The 18,363-nt window shown below is 39.0% G+C and overlaps 1 protein-coding gene across 3 annotated transcripts in view; it reads right to left on the bottom strand.

Moving 5' to 3' along the window:
* LOC126259406 (bromodomain-containing protein 3-like) overlaps positions 1 to 18,363 on the bottom strand; it is a 105,458-nt gene that overhangs the window by 33,881 nt on the left and 53,214 nt on the right. The window contains exon 3 of one of the 3 annotated variants that reach the window (XM_049956184.1): positions 13,736 to 13,996. The exons of the other annotated variants lie outside the window; for them this stretch is intronic. The gene's annotated coding sequence lies outside the window, so the exon portion shown is untranslated. The remainder of the gene's footprint in view (positions 1 to 13,735; positions 13,997 to 18,363) is intronic. 3 annotated transcript variants of the gene reach the window in all.

Raw genomic sequence — 18,363 nt, 5'->3', positions numbered from 1 at the left:
ATAAAAATGCAGTAAATGAAGCACGCAAAAAGGAATACAAACATCTCAAAAATGATATCGACAGGAAGTGCAAAATGGCTAAGCAGGGATAGTTAGAGGACAAATGTAAGGATGTAGAGGCTTATCTCACTAGGGGTAAGATAGTTACTGCCTACAGGAAAATTAAAGAGACCTTTGGAGAAAGGAGAACCACTTGCATGAATATCAAGAGCTTTGATGGAAACCCAGTTCTAAGCAAAGAAGGGAAAGCAGAAAGGTGGAAGGAGTATATAGAGGGTCTATACAAGGGCGATGAACTTGAGGACAATATTATGGAAATGGAAGAGGATGTAGATGAAGATGAAATAGGAGATATGATACTGCGTGAAGAGTTTGACAGAGCACTGAAAGACCTAAGTTAAAACAAGGTCCTAGGAGTAGACAACATTCCATTAGAACTACTGATAGCCTTGGGAGAGCCAGCCCTGACAAAACTCTTCCATCTGGTGAGCAAGATGTATAAGACAGGCGAAATACCCTCAGACTTCAAGAAGAATATAATAATTCCAATCCCAAAGAAAGCAGGTGTTGACAGATGTGAAAATTACCGAACTATCAGTTTAATAAGGCACAGCTGCAAAATACTAACGCGAATTCTTTACAGATGAATGGAAAAATTGATAGAAGCCGACCTCGGGGAAGATCAGTTTGGATTCCATAGAAATGTTGGAAGAAGTGAGGCAATACTGACCTTACGACTTATTTTAGAAGAAAAATTAAGGAAAGGCAAACCTACGTTTCTAGCATTTGTAGACTTAGAGTAAGCGTTTGACAATGTTGATTGGAATACTCTCTTTCAAATTCTGAAGGTGGCAGGGGTAAAATACAGAGAGAGAAAGGCTATTTACAATTTGTATAGAAACCAGATGGCAGTTATAAGAGTCGAGGGACATCAAAGGGAAGCAGTGGTTGGGAAGGGAGTAAGACAGGGGTGTAGCCTCTCCCCGATGTTATTCAGTCTGTATATTGAGCAAGCAGTGAAGGAAACAAAAGAAAAGTTCGGAGAAGGTATAAAAATCCATGAAGAAGAAATAAAAACTTTGAGGTTCGCCGATGACATTGTAATTCTGTCAGAGACAGCAAAGGACTTGGAAGAGCAGTTGAACAGAATGAATAGTGTCTTCAAAGGAGGGTATAAGATGAACATCAACAAAAGCAAAACAAGGATAATGGAATCTAGTCGAATTAAGTCGGGTGATGCTGAGGGAATTAAGATTAGGAAATGAGACACTTAAAGTAGTAAAGGAGTTTTGCTATTTGGGGAGCAAAATAACTGATGATGGTCGAAGTAGAGAGGATATAAAATGTAGACTGGCAATGGCAAGGAAAGCGTTTCTGAAGAAGAAAAATTTGTGAACATCGAGTATAGATTTAAATGTCAGGAAGTCGTTTCTGAAAGTATTTGTATCGAGTGTAGCCATGTATGGAAGTGAAACGTGGACGATGCATAGTTTAGACAAGAAGAGAATAGAAGCTTTCGAAATGTGGTGCTACAGGAGAATGCTGAAGATGATGGGTAGATCACATAACTAATGAGGAGGTATTGAATAGAAATGGGGAGAAGAGGAGTTTGTGGCACAACTTGACTAGAAGAAGGGACCGGTTGGTAGGACATGTTATGAGGCATCAAGGGATCCAGCGTGGAGGGTAAAAATCGTAGAGGGAGACCAAGAGATGAATACACTAAGCAGGTTCAGAAGGATGTAGGCTGCAGTAGGTACTGGGAGATGAAGAAGCTTACACAGGATAGAGTGGCATGGAAAACTGCATCAAACCAGCCTCAGGACTGAAGACCACAACAACAACAACTGCACATGGTTCCATACTACTTCCCATTAACAGTATACTGTTGTAGTAAAAAGTACAAGTCTTTTTGTACACTATCACAGTCTGGTGATCTGCTATAAGCGAAAAATGGAAAGTCCAGGATGGATTAACAACAGATTCCTGCTCCTGCCAGGTGCAGCTGCTGTCTGCAGTCCAGCCACAGCAGCCAGAGACAGTGATCACTTGTGTGTGTGTGTGTGTGTGTGTGTGTGTGTGTGTGTGTGTGTGTGTGTATTTCAGAAGGCCTTTTGGCCGAAAGTTTAAATGTATAGAGGTCTTTTTGTTTGCCTGTTTATTATGAGCAATAAAAACACATGCATAATGCTGAAGTTAAAAGAAAGATCGAAATATACTTACAACTGAAAATAAATAGGAATTACGACAATGGCACATCAAGAAAGTTTGTGGTCTTATCAAATGTTTCATATGGTACAGCTTTGTGGAAAGATATTAGATGACTGAAAAAGGCCATGGAAAAACATATTGGCTATGTACATCAGCACTGTTTCTCATACCTATTAGAACCCATGTCAAATCTCTGTCCTTAAAAGAAATGTTTATTCAAGTAGGAAAGGTATCAAATGCCCTGGGGCAAAACCAGAACATAAGGCAGGTTTCATTATTTAAATTCTCACAAACACTGGGAGCAAAATGTATACAGCATATACAGGGTGTCCAGCGAGTGCCCAGGATAGAAGCTCTAATTTCAAAATTAAATATCTTAAAAACTAAGATGGATGGACGAGTGGAAAAAACAGTATGTTTATTATGAAAGCTGTAAGAATTTTATGCACAAGTTATACAGGTTTCAAAACAGCCTGAAAAGCAAAAGGAGGTTAGTGTGCTGAAGGAACAGGATGAAACAGGTATTCCAATGAAGAATGGGTTTTTCTGCTACTGGTAAACCAAGGTTAGAACACAGTCCTACGGAAAAAAAGCGCAGTTTCAAAACACAATTTAATGCTCCAAGAAGTCCTTGAGCAAAGATCATTCACAAGATATTCATCAAATTGCAATGGACAGGCAGCATGGCTGATGATCGGGCGAAGAATGTTAGCCACCATGCAAACAGTAGTTACTCCTGAAAATGTCACCACAGTTTCTAGAATTATTTAGCAAAATCCAATGAAATCCATCTGAAGAATTGCAGCAGAGATTGGTTTTAAGCACTACAGCATGCAGAAAATATTGAGACAGACACTGCACATAATTACATTCAAAATACTAAGCAACCAGGTCATGCCTGTACGAGCTGTACAAAAGACAGTTGACTTTGCAAACCAGTTTCTCACAACGACTTGTAATGAAGGATTTGAAGCTGACTGCATATGGTTCACAGATGAAGCACACTTCCATCCAAATTCACTAGTAAATAAACAAAACTGTCAATTTTGGGGTTTCCGAAATCCTCATTTGTGTGAAGAGAAATCACTGCATTCTCCCCATGTAACTGTCCGGGCTGCAGAGTGCAGCATAGGCATTACTGGCCCTTTTCTCATGTGAGAAACGATCACCAGTGAATATTACACTGGAATTTTGGAACAATCTGTCATCATACAGCTAGTGCTGGATGATCGACCAGGATCCGAGTGGTTAATTCAAGATAAGGCCAGACCACATCACGCCTACTGGAGCCGTTCCACCACATTGTACAAACTTGAATCAGCAATCTGTGTGGCATCTGCATACATTTCCACTGACACATTATAGGATGTGATGCAAACTTCATTGTTCATTTGCACCACTTCCATACTGTGAATGGTGGTCATTTGTAAAGATTGTGATGTGACTGTGAAGACGAGGTTAATTAAGCACACAGACATTGTACAAGCAGCACAGCATACAGTGCTATCTGTTAGCAGCTTTATGACCATTCTGAAACTTCTCTATAAAACGCTTACAGCTTTCACTATAAACATACCTTTTGTTGCACTGTATCAATCTTAGTTTTTCAGACATTTAATTTTGTAGCGGGGACGCTTTCATTAGACACAATGTACATGCAATCACTGAAACATTGTCCATCATAGTATCACTGTCCAATTTGCAATAACTCATACTTCTATGTTAAGATGTTCCAAGGTTTAACTTTATTTTTACCATAATAAATGATTTCTGTTCATGCAATGGGTAAAAGGGACAGGGGAGCATTTTTTGTGTGAAATTTTATGTAGGATATACTGAGATATAATGCAGTAATTATTTTTTATTTTTCCATCAATTATAAGGAGTTGGCTCTTTTATGGCTGGATGAATTCAAACCTCTAGGTATTTATATTGAAGGAGATCTACATAAGAGTAATCCGAAAACTGCAATGACACGTGAAAACATTGAAAAATGATATTAAATGTAAATGAAATAGTTGATAGCATAGCCATAACAGAAAAATGAGTACATTATAGTTTACATGAAGAATTTTCTGTAAGAAAGCTTTGTGCAAGATGAGGTTCTACATTTATGGACTGGTAGAAAGGAAAAAATTAATGGCTAAAGAGAATTCAAATGATTTTTATACAATTTGTTATGTTAGATGTGATGTGGGTCCAACATTTCATGCAAAAACAGTTTCAGGAATCAGTGCCCTACGACCAAACAAGGCAAAGGCATTATCATTTGCTCACAAGTTTTAAGAAATCATCCTTCAGGGATAAATCAACTTACTTGAAAAACATTGTCAAAAAACGTTTTTTACCTGGAAAACAGTCTTACTGCTGGCCATAAAAAATTTTCACTTCCATCCAAATGTAGCTAATGTTGGTAGCATTTCTGAGGATACTGTGAAAGGAATGCCATATTTCGTTATGGAAATACATCTTTTTCTATAAACATACCCGACTAGCTCATAGCAACTTGTAAACTGTGACACACAAAACATTACCTATAGGTGTGCCAATATCATTTTCCTTCTGAACTTTTATTCATCATTTAGCTTACAATCCACCATGGTTGCAGTAGGTGGAAATTGAAGGGAGAATACTGTGCATGAATTGTATATTCTTAACAAAGAAACTTATGCGGTTAATATTTCAGCGGATGAAGTATTGAAATATTAATGGGAATCTACTCACGTGAACGATAAAATTGACTTGTGGTAACAAACATATTCAATTACTTTTATGTTGCTCCCACCAACACAATGACTAGTAGTTGCCACGATTTCTCAAATTACTCAAAAGAGGTAAGCTTAGATGTTTGGCAAATTGGTCAAGCACCCACTCGGTTTCATTTCAATGAAAAATTGAAGAATTTATAATTGTGACAGATAGTACAACAGACAAGTTTAATGTATTACCAATCAATGTGTATTGTATTTTACACCAGAGTACAATGGAAATTACTGCTAAGAAAAATGGAACTTCTGTACAACAGCTCTGAGTTTAGTACTACATCATACAGACCAATAACTGGAACATCACATAGAATGTGAATTGTTATGCCTCCTCAACATATACACTACAGAAGGTGCGCGAGCGCGCGCACACACACACACACACACACACACACACACACACACACACACACACACACACACACACACACGCGCACGCGCGCACACGCACGAGAGAGAGAGAGAGAAAAACGAAATATTAATTAAATAATTGAGCATTTTCTCTTTCTCTCAAATTTTTATTTTCAACTTGCTAAATGTTCAGCTACTCTTGATGATGAAACAAAGTTTTGATTTAAATCAATCATAACATTACTGCAATATACAAAATCCATGAACATGAATTTTAAGTAGCTTCTATCAAGTAAAGAAAACTGGAACACTTCAACCCATTCCAACACCACCTTAAATCACAATTCGATCATGTAAACAGTGTTTCAAAACACCTTGGAAGATACTACGGCACCTGAAGTTGTCTTGCAAAGCAAGGACATATGAGAGCAGCAGGGACAGTGCCAAAACTGCGCAGACAGTTCACTATAAATAAAATCATCAACCGAATTGCATACTTTTTGGATACGCATTGTCAATAAGTGACTTTCAAATGGTAAACAAAAGAAGTTGGTGGTCAGGATTTTACATATTCCATGTGTCATTGACCACCCGCTTATGTCCAACACACTTTTTCAGTCTCTACACCAACAGCAGTGGAAAAATAGCATGTAGATTTGCTTTGTCAATGCTGCGGCAGACAACTTGGACAGCTAAGTAGCAAGAGCTAGCAACTTATTTGCCCTATCAAAGCTTACTAATTTTTAAGCGGGGGGGGGGGGGGGGGGTGAGACTCGTGCACTGAGTGTTCTGTACAAACTTAATTATGTGTGTATGTAGTTCATCCTTCCTGGGAATCGATAATCTCAACGACTCTTCCCTGTTATCGATATAAAAAGAAGCAAGCAGGGGATTTCAGTTTATATACACAGAGAGAGAAGATATAACATAACATTATTATTTACTTATTAAAACTTGATTACATCTTACATTTTATGTTTGCATGCAGTAATGTTCATCTATTGCTCTTCTGATGGATGATGAATGCAATTTATGCGTGTACAAATGGCAACACACATTTTTATGTGATATTATTACAATTTAACAAGTTTCAGATAATTGACATTATTTGTACTGTGAAACATTGCTTCTTGTGATTGTTGGTCAACAGGATAGGTTTTGATGAGTGAGTTTTTGAGTATTAAAATATATGACATAAATGGCCATATCTTTTAATTGAATTGCCATAAACACTTCAAATTTTTAAACATCCAAATAACCATGGGCCTTAATATGTGACATAAATTTGAAGTTGTTACCTCTACCTGTTTCTGAGAAAAAGGGTTCTTAACAGTCAGATGGACAAACAGCCAGACAGACAACGAAGTGATCCTAAGGGTTCCATTTTTACAGACTGAGGCACAGAACCCTAAAAAGATTCAGATCTGTACATTTGCCAACCCATGTAGCACTTCACAGCTTTCAGGTTAACTGACTATAAGCTCCAGATCATTCTCTTCTTGTCCAGGATATTTGATGGCAGCAGTTACATACATGATAGTTACTGTAGGATGGAAAATATGGTATCAGCACAAATGGAGTTTACACTGCATATAGCCTACACAAATTCTTGAGCCCTGGGTGGTTGATTTTTTCTGTCTTTGTTGCTAACACCACTTTTGTTAAGCTAAACAGGTGGGCAAAGACCATTTCTATCATATTCAGCTCGGAGGTTCTGTTTGCAGTGGATGAGTAACTCGTGGGGACACTTTCAACTTTATGGACTAGTTCAGATGAGACGTTTACAACAGCCCAAATGTCTAAATTAACTTGTGCAGTGGGCTAACCAATCCAGTCAGTTCTGGAAACAGCTTACAAGCATTTTCCAAAACAGCATTGCCTAATTAATTTCTTAATTGTTGACTAACTTTTCCTGCCGCCACTTGTTTTCATTCTCACAATATGGTTTACTATCTGCAACACTCGAAACAACGGTACTTTTGTAAAATTAAATGTGTTGTTCTCAAGGTGTGCCAGTCCAAAATAACATGTAAGCCAACATCAGAATAGATGTAGAGCAGTACGCCAGATGTATAAAGTGAACTTCACCCTAAACTTATTCTGTCAAGCTCATTGGCATCATATATGGCTGGTTAAGATGTCAAATGATACGCTTACCTAATCTGTGATTTTAAAAGCCATAACTGATGTGCTGTTATTGACCACTATCTTATTCTATATTGGCAAGAACAGTTATTGAAACTCGTGGGCAGCATGAATTTTTCCAATGCCATATCTCATGAACATTTATTTTCAACCAGTGTTACACAGAGTCACTGTTGTTCAAGGCAAGTCATGTGCATGTTGGACTCTATCACATCAGTTGTTGACATTTAATGTTACAGTATTTCAAATGCCACCTTAAGCAACTAGGACTTGGCAATAAAGTGTGTCTAAGTTATAAGGTTGAACATTATTGTTATGGGTTCAGCAAAACTGCAGCATTAGGGTAATTTTTTTGTTCACTGAAGTGCCTTAAAAGTTTGTAGCAGTCATTAAATCAGCTTCATAAAATAACGAGTTCCCAACTGTGTGGACACTAGCCTGCAACAGAATTATGCTGTGCTTAAGCAACAGCTTTGTTTAGTTGGTAGTTGGCTCGCCGCACACAAGGAAAGCCATTAGTAATCACAACTGTCCCAACAATGTATGTTATTGTCTTTTTTTTTTATGTATCAAGAACTGGATGATAGATCACACTTTTGAACAACTATTCTGGTGACACCAAAACACATAAAAAAAGAGTTTTGAGACTAGTTTTGCAATATGCCAGAAGATGACAGCACAAGGGCTGCATGCTCAGGACACTGATGGCATCGAATTTCCAAGGTCAGCATGCCGTGAGACAGTGTCCTGGTTATATCAGGAGCTGTGCAGCTGATGCTATTATGACTTGTTTGTTACCATATCTGTGATTCCAGAATGGACAGCAAGTTCAAACTACAAGCAAATGTTAAATTGTGGGCAAAACAGAGGAAATTTGTTACAGTGATGTTTGATACGATTCGGTAAGTATATGCCAATGCTGCAATGAATTGTGCGAGGTGTTTTGAGTGTAATGTGCACTTGAGAAGCAGAACATCACTGGAGGACAACATTAAATCAGGACAACCTTCCAAAAGCACAACACATGAAAATGATGAAACCATTCAGCAGCTTGTGCGTGACAATTGTGCTAGAACAATCCACAACATTGCTGTCACTGTCAAGAGTGTTGTACAGAACAGTGCAGACAATTCTCACATGTGATTTCAACATGCAACATGTTGCTGTCAAGTTCATCCCAGGCTACTGACCCAGGAGCAGAAGGTATATACTGTATCGAAGTCTGATACGAACTTTGTCACCATACCATGGATGACTCTTAATACATGTTCAGAATCATTTTACGTGACAAAACGCAGGTGTATGGGCATAGTCCATCATCGCCACAGTCAAAAAAGACAAAGCCAGGTCCACAGTGCAACCAAGTATGTGCTCATCATTTTTTCGACATTCTTGGCACTGTGCAGCATCACGAATTCATCTCCAGGGGCCATATCACCATTAATAAATTGTACTAACAGGTTTTAAGGTGTCTGAGGGAGAAGATTCGGAAAAAGTCTCCGGATCTGTGGTGCATGAAAAACTGGCTGCTGCAAATGATTACTTTATGTGGGAAGCCCTCATGCCTACAGTGTATCACAACCACCCTCATAGTCTTCAAGAACTGCAGCAGAACATTTCGGATGAGACTGCAGCATTTCCAGCAATCCAGCTTCAATCTGCCTTTAGCAACTTGCTGACCAGGGCCCAAAAGTGCCAAGAGATGAATGGTGATCACTTTTAACACCTACTTGTGACGAAGCAAGCTGGGATATTTCTACTTATCCTCTTGTTTTGCCATATGCCTCCTTTTCATTTCTCACTTTTAACTAATTACCATTGACATATGTGAATATAATCTGCATTTTCATTAAAGAGAAAGGTTAGCCCTCAGTTTTAAAGAATATAACACCAGATCTGCTTAGTTTTATGTATGTAATTGATTTTCTAATTTACACTCCTGGAAATGGAAAAAAGAACACATTGACACCGGTGTGTCAGACCCACCATACTTGCTCCGGACACTGCGAGAGGGCTGTACAAGCAATGATCACACGCACGGCACAGCGGACACACCAGGAACCGTGGTGTTGGCCGTCGAACGGCGCTAGCTGCGCAGCATTTGTGCACCGCCGCCGTCAGTGTCAGCCAGGTTGCTGTGGCATACGGAGCTCCATCGCAGTCTTTAACACTGGTAGCATGCCGCGACAGCGTGGACGTGAACCGTATGTGCAGTTGACGGACTTTGAGCGAGGGCGTATAGTGGGCACGCGGGAGGCCGGGTGGACGTACCGCCGAATTGCTCAACACGTGGGGCGTGAGGTCTCCACAGTACATCGATGTTGTCGCCAGTGGTCGGCGGAAGGTGCACGTGCCCGTCGACCTGGGACCGGACCGCAGCGACGCACGGATGCACGCCAAGACCGTAGGATCCTACGCAGTGCCGTAGGGGACCGCACCACCACTTCCCAGCAAATTAGGGACACTGTTGCTCCTGGGGTATCGGCGAGGACCATTCGCAACCGTCTCCATGACTCTGGGCTACGGTCCCGCACACCGTTAGGCCGTCTTCCACTCACGCCCCAACATCGTGCAGCCCGCCTCCAGTGGTGTCGCGACAGGCGTGAATGGAGGGACGAATGGAGACGTGTCGTCTTCAGCGATGAGAGTCGCTTCTGCCTTGGTGCCAATGATGGTCGTATGCGTGTTTGGCGCCGTGCAGGTGAGCGCCACAATCAGGACTGCATACGACCGAGGCACACAGGGCCAACACCCGGCATCATGGTGTGGGGAGCGATCTCCTACACTGGCCGTACACCACTGGTGATCATCGAGGGGACACTGAATAGTGCACGGTACATCCAAACCATCACCGAACCCATCGTTCTACCATTCCTAGACCGGCAAGGGAACTTGCTGTTCCAACAGGACAATGGACGTCCGCATGTATCCCGTGCCACCCAACGTGCTCTAGAAGGTGTAAGTCAACTACCCTGGCCAGCAAGATCTCCGGATCTGTCCCCCATTGAGCATGTTTGGGACTGGATGAAGCGTCGTCTCACGCGGTCTGCACGTCCAGCACGAACGCTGGTCCAACTGAGGCGCCAGGTGGAAATGGCATGGCAAGCCGTTCCACAGGACTACATCCAGCATCTCTACGATTGTCTCCATGGGAGAATAGCAGCCTGCATTGCTGCGAAAGGTGGATATACACTGTACTAGTGCCGACATTGTGCATGCTCTGTTGCCTGTATCTATGTGCCTGTGGTTCTGTCAGTGTGATCATGTGATGTATCTGACACCAGGAATGTGTCAATAAAGTTTCCCCTTCCTGGGACAATGAATTCACGGTGTTCTTATTTCAATTTCCAGGAGTGTATTTTGATTATTCCTAGTTAGTTTCTTTTGTTATAGGGTGAAATCAGTAATTGTTTCATAACTTAAATTTTATTGTTAACGTATAAACAAATATAAATTCTGTACTAATTATAAACATCCGGAGAAACAACTAATAGTATTCCCAAAGGATCTATTTGACACTATTCGAAAACATGTAAGCAAAGCCTGTCCTTGATTAATTCCAAAGTAATTAACAGTTTTATTAAAAGTGTTGTTTGCATAACGATATTTATTGATTTCATGAGTTAGACAAATAATTTGGCCTAATTCTTGTAGTAGAAGAAACTGTTAAATAGACAGAAGTTTTCAATGTATTCAGTTAATTTAATGAGTTAAGTTTTAATTGTAATTTCTGTAAATTAAACTTTGAACGATGTGCAGTTTCAGCACCTGTTATTGTGAGGATAGACAAGGGCCCGATTTTTGGTCCTGAGACAGTCAGTCCATGGCCGAGTTTCAGACGAGGAACCTGTATTTGTTAGATAAACAATGCATCCATGAAATAAGTGTAACACAATTAGGCCATGTGTTAAAACAATGACAGTGTCTGTTCCATACGTACCTTGTTATTCTTAAAGAAGAACTGTGTGGTTAGGATTTTACTGCTTGTATATGTTCAATAGTAAACTATTGTAGCAGTATGTGGATGTTCGCCTGCAAACTATTAATGATGCTTATCGAAAGTTAAACAATAGTGCACTGGCTATATTAAATGTGTATATGGGGGGTTGAACAGCAAAAGTAAACAACTATAAAACGTAACTGTGCACCTGACGGCTATGTCATTTAAAGTAGTCTGTGTCTCACTTCCACCTCCCCCCCCCTCATTTTTCAGCCAGTATATCAATGCAGTACATCGACACAGGGGCAGTTGGAGGGGGAGGGGGGCGACAAGCAGGCAGACGTCACATGCTACAGTCAGTTTAGTACTGTATTTCCTTTCCTCTCCTGTGTTTGTACCCTGGAACTCTGCTCTCTGGTCCAATTTCATTTGCCCCACCCTGTACAACAGTATTAAAAACTAAATCTGCCACAAAATGCATTAATGAGCCACAGTGAAATGATACAGCTATATATAACATGACATTATCGGCCACAGAATTAACACTCATTGTGGGGCTATATTGTTCTGACCCCTCTCCCCCCCCACCCTTCCCCCCACCCGTCCATTCCCATCATATGTTGCCATGAGCCAGACGGTTCTCACTGCTGTGTTGTGAGCCAGCTCATATGAACAGGTAAGAGAACAAAGCTTATACAGAATGCAAGTTTATTCAATAGATTGGTGTTGATTGATAAAGTCACATGAAAATGATTAAAGAATGAAGTATTTAGATGCCCCTCCTCGGCCACACAGTTCAAATCTCCAAAGACTTCCAAAGAATTTTTTATAAATCTAGTACAAAACACGAGGGTAGGATCAAGAAACGGTATTATTTGTACCAAAAGGATAAAGAAGGAAATTTGGAGTTCAATGTCTCATTAATGATGTGGTTAACAGACACTGAACACGGTCACAAATAGAACACGAGAGGGGAAGAAAACTGCCCATGTCCATTTCAAAGGAAACATCGTAGCATTTGACTTTCTCAAATTAAATGCAACCACACAAAACCTAAATCTTTGACTCCCGGAAAGGCATCTGAACCCAGATCCTCCCAAATATGAGTACGGTGTTTCAACCACTTCGTTCAGATTCAAAAACTGAAATATCAGTCATAAACAATACTACTGTGTGCAAAGTTAAGTGAGCTGTAAGCCTAGAACTGAAACGACAGAAGATGAACTAGAGATGATGCCTCGTAATGATAACTGTAACCATTAATATGCAGTGTTATGTACATTACTTACAACAGTTGATGTGTCCCCCTACAGATGATGTTTGCATTTGCTAAGCATCCGAAACTCATTGCGAAAACAATCTCTTCCCTATATTTTGATAAAATCACTTAATTTTTATTAACTTTTCCCCTACATAACAAAAAAGAACTGTTTCCCTTCATTTACTTTGCTCTGTGTACTGATTCAAATATAATTTCAGCATGTATGCAATTCCGATATTTTTTTTAATATACTTATAGTGAGCAAATCAGTTGCACATCTGCTTTCAACTCCAATAACAGAAAATGATAACATAAGACAAACATTTAATACTACCTGACACATTCGAATAATACTGATGGTAAACAGCCAGTCCAGAAACCTTTTCTTGTCAATACATTCTCTAAATATTAGACACATGGAACGTTGAAATTCTTCGTGAAACTATAAACAAAAAATGATGAGAAATAAGAGAACCAATGAAATGGGTTATGTTAATGCAAGTTCTTTTGTTGCCAAAATTAGGGTTTTTATATTTACCAACTGACATACATAAAAAAAAACCAGGGCCAAGGTAGGTGACACCTACAAAAACACGGTTCAAACTGGCAGGCCTGTGGATGACATTATTAAAAAAGAGTTAACACCAGAGTATACTAAAAAAATGTAAGAATGCACAGAAAATCCAACCTGTAAAGAAAAATAGTTATGGTTTATCTACAAATAGCACAGCATTAGTGCAAAAAGTCTGCAGAACGAAGCAAGAAACAAGGTTAGGTTTTAATGACAGTAATCACACACAAGATAATGACAATATAATGAAATAATATGGTAGTGAGTTCTCTCCATTAATAGTATGAAAAAGTACAGCTCTACAAAGAAATACTGATGACTAGTGAGAACTGTAATTGTTTACCATAACATACGACATTAGAACATATTCCAAATCCTATGGCAATAAACAGTCTAAACTACATGAACAGTTCTATCACAAACTGGGCAAAGGTGATGGGAATGATGAGCACGCAAAGATAAAGAAACTAGTGCTGAGATATAGCAATCACCTGCTTAATTGTAAACCGCAGACAACAGATGTGAACGCAGTAGGTTTTTCTGAGAGAGCACCGTGTGGATGTCCAACTACAGCTGTGACTGGCCAGTCAGCAGCAGCAGCAGCTGTGAGCGTTCGCTGCGGATCATGATGGCACACGCAACGAGGCCCACCTGCCCCGTGGCTGGCAAGTACTACAGCATCTCCCGCCAAACCTTCCTCCTGGTCAGTACTTCACACAAGCTTCCGCTACTGGCACCGCAACCAATTCTGCCTGCGAGTCGTCAAGAAATGGAATCGTTTTCATTATCAATAACTGAGAACAACTGATGATATGTTAGCGCAGTAACAAAGTTTCCGATGGGATGTGTTACTTGTGACATTCTAATAGTACGTGCTTTTTAATTTGATGTGCTTCCCATGATGAGAAGAGCCCTACAAATTGAATAACACTGGCTAGTTGCAGTCAATACAATAACCTACAAATCTCTCAAATGTCAAGAAAGTAAACAAAAATCTGCCATCCACTGTGATGATTTCGAATAGTGACCCTACGACAAATAAACTGAAATGAGGAAAAATAGAATTACCAACATTCAGCTAACATTCACAACTGCAATGAATGATTTCTTGAATAAGAGGTATGCAATGGGTAACAATGACGCAAGTTATACTATTTCTTTTTGAGGTCTGACTAACTCAATGACTCAGTGAATTTTGTATTTTTTAAGGATGTTTTATGCAAGTAATTTTCATGTTTTTGTCAGTAACTGACTAGTTTTTAATATATTCATGTGAGAAACTGTTGTCAACCTTAAACATTACAATTAAAAAGAATTGGAAATCACACAATTATATTCATGAATAAATTAACAAAATTCAGCTTTCCCTACTACCTTTCTATATGACTGGATAGGTATTTTCATTATCTCATATATTATTTATCAAATTCAGCAAGGGTTTTCTGAAAGAAAACAATGACATTCTGTAGTCTTAAGCATGTGCTCTTAAAGTAAGCATCTATTTAATACATTGGAACTTTATTGGGTCAGCAACAAGACAATGTGAAATAACCATAGAATGCACAATTTTCAATGGGAAAGGAGTCATTAACACAATGTGACTGATACACATAACCTTCTAAACAAGACTAACACTACTTGTGTGTAAACTTTGAACTAAGACAAACAACCTCAAATAATGAGAAAAAAAATTCTGATCAAGCTATGATTACCTTCTTATTTTCAGAAGAATCCATCAATATCTTCCTAACTTATCTTATTTTCAACAACTCACCAATAACTTCCTATTTACTTCAAATTTAGTGGCAACCATGAAAACGAATTTCTCAGTAAAAATGGAAATATAAATCTTTTAATTATTATTACAAGCAAACAGAAAATAATACAATTAAAAACCAGCTATTACCTCAACAATTCAAAGGAGCTGGTAACTCAAGTTACATGTCAGGTAGATCTGTTGAGCCTATTTATTTAAAAGAGCGCATATTCTGTTGTACAAAGGAGAAAATACTGAACGACAAACAGCTGACAGAACCTACACAGTAACACAGCCCAGCACACACGTGCAGTGTCCTGTAGAACAACAAAATGATCATATGAATGTTATGACCCACATTCCATCGTGGATTCTGTAACAACGATGGCCCTTAAATTACAAAGAACTGAAAAAAGCAATTTAATCAATAAAATGTTCTTTGACGCACAGAATGCAAAAGTGCACTGCAGAGATGAAAATAACACAAAACACAAAGCCAACAATTGTGAAAACAACATAGGTGATCAGGTGAGTGCTATTTCCAGCATTTTAACAAATGTTTATGTCTCTCAGAGAATGCAGGGAGTCGTTATACAATGTGCGAAGGAGCAATGGAAATGGAAATGCAAATGGAATATAGTTGGCATAAGTGATCCAGAAATCTATTTCTACTTACAGCATCCACAGTACTTGGTTTGTGCATGGCACAGAAGCAAATAATTAGTTTACTTTATTACGTGTTTCTGTGAGGGGAAGAATGGCAATTAGTTTATGACTTGCATATTCCTTTTAGTATCTTCACTTGTTTTTATATTAGAAAGATAGAGGCTCATATATAACTTTCACCAGTAAATAAGTTTCAGGATTGTGGCCACTATGAGAACGTAATGGAAATGTTGAAAACTGGTGGAAGCTGCATTGCTAACTTTGTATGATCACTGCAAACTATGCTGGTGGCGCAGTGGTGGGTAGTGTGCTATTGTTGATGTGTAACTTGTGCACATATGAGGAGAACTATACATAAAGGCTACATCAATTTTCAATAGTCAGATCCTAATGAAGAATCAACCTGAAAATGAGGTTACGGTCCTACACAAAGAAATAAATGGACTGAAACCTTTGATACAATCTCTCATAGACTTGTCTGGTAAGACAAAATGTTAAAGTCTGCATTCAAACATGCAGTCCTCCTACCACACCATCATTAAACTGACACACAGTCTCATAAGCAGATGTAATAGAAGCCAGGTCACCCAGTATTAAGACTACACAAAGTGAACAAGCCAGCAACCTTGAAAGAAATCTGATTAGATTTTGCCTGAATCGCCTCTTTCCCTGCTCCAAATTAAAATGGAAGTAACTAACAGTCTTATTTATACTTATTGTCTGTTTGAGACAAAATTTTAATGCTGAAGTTGCCCAATGAGAACTTCACAATCAGGCATCAAGCTGCAACTGATAGTCCCTGGCTGACAATGCACAGATTTGGAGCAATTTAGCAGGAAAAGTTGCATGTGGCACATGACCAGTAGGCTAGCACTATAATTCTTATCATTAATAACCATAAAAATGTTTGAGGCAATGCCTAATTCTGATGATGAGAAAGAGCCAGCTGTCCCTGCCACTTCTCCTCAAGCAGCTGCCCCTCCTTTGGCAAAGCCACAGAGGTAAAGAAAGACATTTCTCGATATAGGCAGCTCAAACACAATGTGTACGGTGGAAACAAATAGAAAAAATAGGCCAAGTGAGGTCCAAATTGAATCCAACTGTGAACCAGGCGAATAACCAACACTGGTGGAGTTGTGATTAATCACTTGTTCCTATTGGCTGATACATTCAGACATACAAACTGTAGTCATTCAAAGATAGCCTAAATTCAATATCATGGAAATGACTATACAGTATTAGTAGAGACTAACCTTAATTTACCTTGCATTTTATAGGAACATTATACTTATGTTACAGGGGAAATGAAAAAGAATACTAAGATGCAATAACGAACAAATCAGACAATTGCCTCAAAACAACTACCATCACAGCCTCACCACGTTGTAAACGTTCTTGATATTCTTGACAATATTGCCACTTAACAGTATTATAGTTACTAAAGGTAGAAATATAGGACAGTATTTGTGGTTTGGCATACATAAAAGACAACCAGTCACAACAAATCTGAAATATGAACAATAAAAACAGTTTTAATCAAATACAGACGAGTTTTGTTAATGTGCACACATATAATTAACCACATTCTACATAAATATGTAATGCAATAAGTTACGTAATGAAAAACGTTGGTTCTATGGTACTATAGCCCGATTAAAATTACTTGATGGTTGAAATTTCATGTGCTGGAGGGAGTTTCCTCCAGGCTGCTCAACTTCATGCCTGAACTTTTAACTGCTGCCAAACTGCCACAGCAATTGGTCATTTCACATTCAGTTCCTTGACTGGCTTTCTTTCTTGACATGTCTGGGCCCTGAATCCTGGGTCTGGCAATTTTTACACGATAACCACAACAAAACCAACACAGAAACACAACGAGGCCAACTAAACACACACATTTCATACCCAGCATTAACCGTAACCACAACAAAAACAACAAAGACACACAACAAAACTAACTAAACATACACATTTCATACCCAGCATTAACCGTATGCAACTGAACCCTTTCGAACAAGACCTGATTCAGTGTCACATATTCAATTATCATCATCACAAAGGTCAGCTTACATTAGATAAGCTTCGCACAAAATTGTGTGAGCCAAATTTTTGAAGGCTCCAATCCATCACTGCAACTGTATCATTAAAGTCACAAATATAGGAATCTAACACAGTGTAGTGGCATAGTGATGTACAAAAAGGTCGTTGGTTCGAATCTTGTCAACTGCAAACCAATTTTTGTTTATTATTTTTATTCAGTTCATTCATTTAAGTGTAATTTTTTTAAAAATTTCTTTTACTTTGCTGTGCCATTTTCATCAATGTATTGGCGTTTTTGGTTGCTCTTATTTATTTTCCTATCATTCTTCTTTCATTTGGAATCTGAATCTGTCACTGATAATCTGCAAACAAAGGCCTAACATGACTGCTTAACAGGTTGTAACATGGCAGCCCCTGTAGCCAGTGCAAGGACAGTTCAGATGAACAGTGATAGCAAGAAATTACAGTTTGCTTTTTGCAGTGAAATTGAAATTTCCTTTGGTTTGCTTGTAGATGTTAGCTTTAATTGTTGTGAACAAAGTGACTAAGATTTTCGTTCTGTCTGAGATTGTTGGCCGCCATTTCCTCACATTGTGCACCACACAGCTGTACTTTGGTTAGGACATGAGTTTAAATCCAGGGGCACAAAATGCATTG

The sequence above is a fragment of the Schistocerca nitens genome, chromosome 5 (genome assembly GCF_023898315.1).
Source record: "Schistocerca nitens isolate TAMUIC-IGC-003100 chromosome 5, iqSchNite1.1, whole genome shotgun sequence".
Taxonomy (NCBI): Eukaryota; Metazoa; Arthropoda; class Insecta; order Orthoptera; family Acrididae; genus Schistocerca; species Schistocerca nitens.
This window is presented reverse-complemented; position numbering and strand designations above follow the sequence as displayed.